This window comes from Apteryx mantelli, chromosome 20, assembly GCF_036417845.1.
Source record: "Apteryx mantelli isolate bAptMan1 chromosome 20, bAptMan1.hap1, whole genome shotgun sequence".
In the NCBI taxonomy this organism is placed as follows: domain Eukaryota; kingdom Metazoa; phylum Chordata; class Aves; order Apterygiformes; family Apterygidae; genus Apteryx; species Apteryx mantelli.
In genome coordinates this window covers 288,739-298,265 of record NC_089997.1, presented here as the reverse complement: position 1 = coordinate 298,265, position 9,527 = coordinate 288,739, and positions in this window count along the sequence as shown.

Sequence of the window (9,527 nt, the reverse complement as noted above, 5' to 3'; positions counted from 1 at the left end):
ATACTCTGAAACACCCATTGCCTACCAGTTACCACACCAAAAGATTAGCTTCTGCTACGCATTATCAACACCTAGCCTATGAAACTTAAGAATTGCAGAACAGCCTGCAAGTAACTCTTGGCAACATTTTCTAATGGGAGGATTGTGTGGGAGCAGCAATCATGAAACTGTAGACAGCAGGGCCTCGTGTCCCAGGCACAGGGAGAAGCCTTCCCGCAACTCAGAACTCTGGTTCCTTCCCCAATGCTGAACAAAACCAGAAAATCCTCTACACATCCAGGACAACAAGCATTCTCCTATTTTGGGCCCTGACAATTGGAGACACGTGGAAGGACTCAGGCCAGGGCGTTTCAATTGGTGAAACCAGCAGAGACACAATTCAGCAACTCTTCACCCTGACCTAGGAGCATGGAAAGAACAACGGCAAGTGCAAGCACTGGCCGTTCATCAACTTTCAAGGCCCTGACAAGCAAAACAGCTCACACTTACAGAGCTCTTCTGCAAACACCCTTCACCCTGCTGCCAGGCTCACAGGTCTCGGCGCAAAGCAAGAGGCAGGGAGCAAAAACAACGGCTAAGGCACGGCATGACATGCGGGGACAGTCTCTCTCAGAGACGCTCGGAAATGCAGTTTTCACAACAAAATCACCATTGGGAAGGGCACCTCGCGACGACACCAGCAGCCTGCTCACACTTTGCCCAGCACCTCCCAAACGCAGCTCCGAGCAGCACCTGGGGCTGCGCTGGCAGCAGCAGCTCAGGGAAACGCTTTAACAGGGATCCCAGACCCAACACAGGGCCAAAGGTTCCTGCACCCAAACCCCACCGAGCCGCCCCGGCCCAGCTGCTCGCGGCAGGCCGCCACGTCTGGCTGCAGGGCAGCTCCCCCCTCTGGCCCACGTCGCTCTGGCCCCTGCTCACGGCCCCACCAGCCCCTGCTGCAGCTCCTGCAGCAAAGCAGCCCCGGCAAAGCCAGCACCGCTGCCCCCGCCCCGGCGGGAGGGCACCTGCCGCCATTTGAACGCGCCCGCAGCCCCCACCAAACGCTCTCGCCCGCTCGCTTCTCGCCTGCTTTGCTCCCGCTCCTCTTTCACCTCTTTGACGTCTTTTTTTTTCCACATTTGGACTGCAATTGGCTGACAGAGCCATCAGTGAAATCAATGCCCGCCCTTCTCCTCCTGCCAGCCAATAGGAGGGCTGCACTGGGGCGATGCCATGGCAACATTGGGCCCTCCTGCCCTGGCGGCCAGCTCTGCCCCCTCCACCGCGGTCGAGCGCCATGTTGTGGGCGGGCAGTGCGGGGCACCGGGGCGCGGCCGCTGCCCCGCTGGGGCTGGGCTGTGCGGCAGGGGCCCCGCGGGGCTGCTGGCTGCCCTGCGCCCTGGGGGCTGTGCGGGACAGAGGGGGGCAGCGCTGGGGCCTGTGCTGGTGGTATCCGTGGTGCCGGCGTGGGGGCCCTGGGGCTGGCCAGGGCGCTGGAGCCCACAGGCAGCGTCCTGCTGCCCCCAGGGTAGGGCAGGGCAGGGCAGGGCAGTGTCCTCTCCCCCTCCTGCCCTGGCCCCCTGCCCACGGCAGCCCCAGGGCTCGGCTAGGGAGCGGTGGTGTGGGGTTGTGAGGGGGCTGGGGGAGATGGCTATGTTGGGCTCACCCCAGCACTGCCCACCACAGCTCAGAGAAAAGACCTTGGCGTCAGCCAGGACCTGTTGAATGAGGATTGCACCTCTGCCTGTTTCCAATCTGCTCTCTCCAATGTATTTTCTTTTGGGTACAGTGATTTGAGCCCAGTTTGCAGGAGGACAGGGGCAGTGGCCATCTGAAGATGGCATCTCTGAGCCCAAAAAATGCTGCGCCAAGTTGGAAGGATCCAGGGGGAAAGAACAGAGATTTTCCCGAACACCCAGAGGACTTGGGGTTATTAAAAGGTGAAGGTTTTATTCTCATATATGGACATTTCCAGCAGGCTCTTGAGAGCCCCATGGAGCTGCAGGCCATCTCAGCGTCTGGGATGCAGGACCCCAAAGGGGGCCCCACTCCCAGGGGAACCTGTCATGGATTCCCATGCCCCCCCTCACCCTAAGAGGTGATGGAGCTGGCCGCACAGAAGCCTTAGGGCTCAGGACAGCCCCAGCCCAAGGACCCAGGAGTCCTGGCTGCCACATTGTCCCCCGAGCCAGAGGGGACCCTCAGGCAGGGCTCTCGCAGCAGCCCCCAGCCCTGTCCAGCCACCCCCCCAGCCCGGGATCCACAGCAGTTTTGGCAGTTAACAGTCTATGGGAAGGAGCTCCCGAAGCCCTTACTCCCAGTGGAGAGCTGCAGTAGTGTTGGGAACAAGGAACTGCAGTCCCGGCTGATGGTGTCCATCCAGCAGTCCTCCATCTTGCTTGCCCCCTTGCCCTCAGATCACCTCTGCATCCAATGAGGAAGGACGCTCTTCCTGTCTTGTCACCCAAAACTCCTTTCCAACATGCCCCTGCTCCTCCGCCTGTTGGTGAGGGGCCCCAACGTGGCCCCACTGCCTCCTGTCCCCTCTCCTTGCCATGGAGCCACTATGAAGGGCAGCCGTGGGGAGGGTGTGAGCAGTGCCCAGGAGTGCCTGGGCCTCACAGGGAAGTGAGGGTCCCCAGCCATGACACCGGGGAGACCTCCCTGTGATGTGGCACGTCCCATTGGGACCTCAGCTTGTGTCATCTGGGGGCTCAGTAGGTCACTGCCATGGAGATGGCACAGGCAGGGAGAGAGCAGAGGGATTTCCCCTCATGTCCTGGAAAGCAGCCACCTGCCTTCACTGCAGTTATTTTCCATAATTTTCTGATAAATTCTTCAGGAACGTCTCCAGACAGTGTCAAAGACTGTGAAATATCTCAAACGGGGCACTGGAGACATCACTTCTGCGCCCCTGCACTGACAGGTCACTGCACTGGGCAGACCTGTGCAGGAATCTGGGGTTTGGGGGGTTGGCATTTTTACAGGATCCAAGGCGTGTGGGATGAACCAGCACAAAGCATGGCCACAGGCTGAGAAATGCTTTGGTGAGCCTCAAAACTGGTTTCTGCTGTGGGCCCCTCTTTTTGTGGAAGCAGGATGTAGGATTATGTGGGACAGGACGTAGCCTTCCTCCTTTAGGCACCAAGGCAGGCTCTTTGCTTTTAGAAGTACTCGGCAAGGTTTCTCAGTCGGCAGTGCTTGAGACAGAGATGCTATGCCAGAAAAGAGCAAACATAGCCTTAACACACATCATCCAGAGGCCCTTATCCAGGACCCTGGAGCCTGCCAGGCTCCAAAGCCATGGGCGAGGCCAGGTAGCAAATGTGGGGAAGTTTTCCCATTTCCCATGAAATTTGCCCATCTTTCCTTTTGGCTGAGCCTGAGAAAAGCCATTTCTCATCCCTGGGCCTCATTTGGTCCTTGTGCTTTTCAGTGTCACCTTGGGGCTGTGCTTCTCCCCTGGGTACGCTCCTCAGCCCCCTGCCCTCCTCTCCGAAGGCACCCTTGCTCTCCCGGGGTCTGTACAGCCCCGACATCCTGGATCTCCCACAATTTATGACTCTGGGCTTCTCAGGACATGCTCACACACTGCAGTGCTGCTGTTCAGGCTCCAGTGCAGAGCCTATGAGGCAGTGCGATGCCTCAGGACGTGCATTTTGACTCACTCCGAAGTTTGTGAGATGACCAGCTCCCAGCTCTGCAGCTGCTGAAGCTTGAGAGCATCCCTGCAACCGACCTTCCTGCTCTTGCTAGTCTCTGCACAGTCCTGGGGCAAATCTTGCAGAAGGGAGACTCCATTCACCTTGAATAGTGTCAGAGATGTGGCTTTCCAAGTCACTGCAAAAGGAAGGACTCCTTTACTTCTTTGGGTTGCTTCTTGAGCCTGTGGCACCCCCTCTGTGATGCTGGGAGCCCCAGCTCTGCAGCCTGGTGTCTTTGCCCTTTCTCTCCCGTGTCTCCTGTTTGTCTACCCAAAGTCTTCTCTCCACACCAGGGGCATGGGAAGTGCTGCTTTAGAGAGCTCATTTGAAGCTGTGACATGTTGTGAAGCTGAAGGCCTGAAGGAGGCTAGTCTGGGACATGGCTGTGCCCACAGACCCCCTCCTGTTCCCAGCCTGAGGATCCAGGAAGGTCTCCAGGGAGAGCAGTGGGCTTGGGGGTGGGTGGGATGGGTTTCCCTCAACATCCCTGGGTCCTGCATGGGTTTCTCTGAGTGCTCAGGAAAATCCCTCTTCTCTAGGGGCTTGCATCAAGACTTTTCCAGACTTTTGTACAGAAACACAGCCTGGTCTGGGATCCCCAAGAGCAGCACGGCCCCCAGCATCGCCCGGGACCCCCAGGAGCTGTCTGGCTCTCTCTTCTGTTCCCACATTCCCCGATTAAATGGACACTTTGTAACCTCACCTTTACAACACTCCATCTGGACACTGCAACATTGTGACTCCTCCCCTAGCTCATTCCCATAGGCAGCTGCTGATTTGCGACCTGCCTATTGGCTGGCAGGAGGAGGGGGGCGGGTCTGGATTTCACTGACGGCTCTGTCAGCCAATCGGAGTCCACCATGTGGAAGAAAAACAGACGTGAAAGAGAGAGGTGGAAGAGGAGAGGGAGCGAAGCAGGGGAGGCTTTGGGTGGAAAGCAGGACCGGGCTTGGGCAGCTTGTTTCTCACAAGACCGTGAGAAACGCTCTGCCCCCCCTGGCCAGTATAACTGCTCTGCCTGGCACTGAGGCACAGGAGGACTCAGGGTGGAGATCGGGCTCTGCAGATAAGAGCCCCAGGGGCAGAGTTAGGAAACAAGAAAAGACCTCGAATGCGAAAAAACAGCATCTTTAAGTACACCAGAAACCAGCAGGGGCTGGAAAATGCCCCAAGCTGTCATAAAAGATTCTGAGCATAAAGAAAAATCAATGAAAAAAAAAAATCCCTGTTCAAATGTGAATAATAGATGAATGTAACCGAGTAACCTTAAAAGAAGTAGCTTCAGCAGTTACAGTTAAAACCAAACTATAACAACCGAATGGCCTTGGTAGGGTTTACTTTTTGTTTGGGTTTTACAGAGTGACCCTCTGAAGAGCAACAACTTGAAAAGAAGCAGCCAGAAAGAGTGGTAGAATTGTTAGGCTAAGTAATGTGTTTTTTAAAAGTATCTAAATAATAGAATGAATCTGGGAGCCAGGAGAGAAGTAACATCAAAGGAAGATGGCATACCTAAGAATGAGGGGATACATATACCAGGCTGATAACGAAACTCAACGGCTGTATTCTAGTGTTTGTAAAAATTGATGATCCTAAGGAAGGGGCTAACACCTTCCCTTGATGAAAGGAAAGGAAAGAAAGAGAAAAAGATGGTAAAATCTATGCATAAGTGTAACAGCTGTTGATCTGAAGTTAAAGTTGTCTGTTTACTATAGAGAAGACAGGGAAATATGGGAAAATAATAAAAAAAAGGTGACCAATTCTATTTGAAGCTCCTCTAAAGGGAACTATTCCAGCTTGGGGAACAAACTGATCTTTCGGTGCAGGAAAGAAATGCCTGCAATTAAAGGAAATAAGATATCAGTGTTAAGATATTGAACTGGAACAACACTCGGATTCACCGAATTTGGGTCAATAGGCCAGACCAATCATGTTGCTATTAGGATTAAGACTGTTATTTTTAACAGTTGTTTACGTGTTACTGCAAATGGGCATGCTTTGCTTTTGGCGTCTATTAATAGCAGTGCGCATTTCCCCAGTACACTGTGCTTACCCAAAAGCCGCCCACTGCACACCAAGGGGAATTAGCTGACTTCTGAAATAAATGCGTGTGTCTGGCGGTGTCAAGGGGTGGAGTGACAGGTGCCACACAGGCAAGCGTGGGACTCTGGATGGTGCAGCCCACAGAAGAGGGGTTTGCTCTGGGGTGATCCCAGGAGTTAAGGAACCTTGGGTGCATCACAGCTGGAGCCACCACACTGTGGGGTTGCTGCAGCCTGGGGGCAACCGTCTAACGACCCCACGACTGACAATTCCAGACAGAGGAGAAGCGACACCACAGACTCACCCCATAAACATCTAGGTGCTGTGGAACCATTCCCCACAGAACGACCTGTTCATGGCTGCTGTTGCCAACTGAGCAGTGCTGTGGGCTGAGCACTAGGTTACCTGTTGATGTGCATGCTGTTATTGACTGAGGCCATACAGCCTTTGTGTAACTGTGGGCTGGCGTTGTTTTGACTCGCTATAGAAAAGAGTAAGCCATAGAAGTTGGTGTGGACTCTGACCAACCATCAGCTGGCCAGTGGATGTCAATGGCGTGGTGAGGAGAATCCAGGCAAAACCGTGCCGGAAGGGTGGCCAATAAAGGGCGAGTGCGGTCACTGTACCGTGCATCTATGATTTAACTGTAGAGTTCTAATATGTGTATATATTTTTTCAGTTCTGTTATATTTCTAGCTTTTTTTGTTATAACCTCTTATCTCTAATAAATTCTCATACTTGACAAATGATGATCTCTCGGAGTTCAGTGCAAATAAACCCGAAAGAATCACAGACGCCCCTCTATTGGCGTGTCACAGGTAACACTCACAAGGGGCATCAAATCTCTTGAACGGGATGGTTGGTTACTGTCCAGATGGTGGTGGCAGTCTCCTTTGCCAGGGTCCTTCCAGCAGTGGTTTCCACTGGATCAGATGAGACTCCCCGAACTGTTCTTCTGGGGAATTTTTATAGTCCAGCTGGCTTGTGGTCCTGTGTGACCTCTCCAGCATATGCATGAGCCATTGCTACTGATTACCTCAAACTACATACCAAAGCATTTCCTAACTCTCCTAAGAATGCACAGAAGACTGTCCTACATGGCCACTTCTTCATTTGCAGGAGCAGTTTGTACTGTCGATTTTCAAGGGCCTTAAGTATTTACAATTTAATCAGTTCTGCAGCAGGAACTGCTGCAGAGATTCTGAAACAGCCAGATAATCCACCTGTGATGGTACTCACCACATTTAAGCACAGGAATTGGTCCAGGCACAGCAGGATCTGCCTCTAGAAATCTCTAGAACTGTCTGAAACACCCACTTGGAGAGGTTCTGCACCAGTCAGTCCAACACTTAATTTGGAAAGTGGTAGGAGTTCAGCCAATCTCCTAGTTTCAGGTCCATCCCCTGTCTCAAACCTGCCCATCAGCTCACCTGTGTGGATTACTACATGGGGGAGTTCCTGGGCCACCCAGGGGATTAATGACTTGAGTGCTCTGAGTGTGCATACAGGCACAGGCCTGATAGCCTGTTGCCCACCCACGCCACAATTCTAACTGTAAGAGAAACCTGAATTTCATACCTGGAACTTGATTTCCAAAGCTTTTGCCACAAGTACTGGCTCTTAGCTAGCACTCTGGCCTACCTCTGCAAGCAAGTGAGGCAGGAGAGTTGTTTCCTGTGTCTAAAGACAGGTGGGATGAATCAACCTTTATTTCATGGCATTGCATATAAACAAAGAGAAAATGAGAATCCCTTGTGCAGTTCTGGTCTCCCACCTCAGGAAAGAAAAGTAGGACTAGGAAAAGGGAAGGGAAAGTTGATGAAGGCAGCAAGGCGAATTTCACCACACATGACATTAGTTACTCTTGTCCCACCTTCAACTGACTGGCTTCTGAAATGGATCCTCCCAACCATACCATAGCGGGAAAATTCTTCCTCAAGGCCTTTTCAGTCACTCCTCAAATGTAAATCCTCTTCTTCACACTGCTGTGGGTGATTTATCTGCTCACTGCCATGGGGAATATGGTCATGATAGCCATCATTTGACTCAACCACCAGTTCCACCCCTAGCGTATCTCTTCCCCAGCAGCTTCTCCTTCCTAGATGTTTGGTTCCCTTTGCCCCTAAAAGGTTTGTTGGCCTCATCTTGGAGATTAAGACCATCCCATGGCTGCTTGCCAGTTCCAGACCTTTGTTTCCATGTTCCTGGCCACAGCTGATTTCAACCTACTTGTTGTGATGTCTTTTGATTGCTGTGGGGCCATTTGCAACCCATCGCACTGTACCATCTTTATGAAGCCCTGGTTGGACTCCACACTCATCTTCACCCATTGGGTGATGGCATCTCTATCCTTGCTCAGCCCCACCATCTTATGTACCAAGGTACCCTGTGTCCCCAGTACAGAGACTCTTTCTTCTGTGGCCTCATCCCTTTGATGAGAGCAGCCTGCATGGGCACCAGCTACCTTCAAACATGAGCTTTGTTCCCTTCTCTGCTATGTTGCTGAGCTCCTTCACACTGACCCCTGTGTCTTATGTGTGCACTAGATGCACTATCCGGAGAATACCCTCTGGGAAAGAGCCTTCTTCACCTGCATACCTCACACTGCCATTGTCACTATTGCATATGGTAGCTCCATTTTTGGCTACGAGGGGCCTGAATACAGCAAATCCTTTGAACCAACCAAAGCCTGATGAAAGGCTTCAACAGAGGGTTACCCCCATGGTGAGCAGAGAAGCTGCTTTGCTGTAAGCTCTCAGCAGCCTTGCAGGTTTCTCTAAGAAAGTACATTGAGGAGAAGCATGATTTTAGCTGACATCCAGCAGACTAAGAAGACACAACATTTTGAGTGCTGGAACTTACCCAGCAAATGGGAAGCTGGGACTGTCACCTCTGATTCACTGAGGCTACAGTGATATTGCTGTAGGTGACTTGGCTTGAGCTTTTGCTCAAATAATTACAGCCAGTGGTTCAATTTCAGCATATCTTCCAGATGAACCTAGTCCAGAGATTCCCTTATGCCAGACTAGAAGCAGAGAGTAAGACAGAGCATCTGGGATCTAGGACTAACCTGAGCCCCAAGTTAAAATGCCAGTGCGAACATGGGGTATTGCCCACTACTGAGCTTCCCATTTTGCTCTCTGTGTAAGTCACCCATTACACTCTGAGACAGGGTCTGCGGGACAACAGAGTCTGTGGAGAACCTCTGGTTCACTCCTTGAAATCCATCATCTCCTTCTCCCCTCCACCCTTGTATTTTTGAGGCATCCTATTTGTGGAGTCTTCTGCTCCTTTCCTTTATATGTCTAAAACCAAATGCAAAGGTGGAGGGAAAAAAATGTCAGTATTTATTGCCTATGTTTTCCTTTGGCTTCCTTCTGTTAAATGTGTTTTTTGGTTTAAAAAAGAAATTAGCAGCTAAATAAATGAAGAGATTTGAGACTGAAATAGTGATTTTATCAACTTCACTGGAGGTGCCTGTGAGCAGCTGGTGTCTGCACTTGTTTTCCTTTGGTCCCTATTTTGTTAATGGAGGCAAAGAGAGAGCTCTAGAGAGAGGCTGGGTCCTTCCAGACTATAACTGGCGTGTGAAAGAAGTGTTACCAGTCTCTTCCAGACACTCTTCTCTCTCTCTGCACTGACAAGATGGGAGGAAGCTAACTTGCTCAAACTGAAGTGCCTGACTTTTAGACATCTAAAACATCACCCTGCTTAGTATTTTCTTTGTTCCAGACCCTTCCTATTTTAAATAATCAAAAGGACAGCCTTTAAGTTCTTTAAGATGAGACAATCCCACTCCTC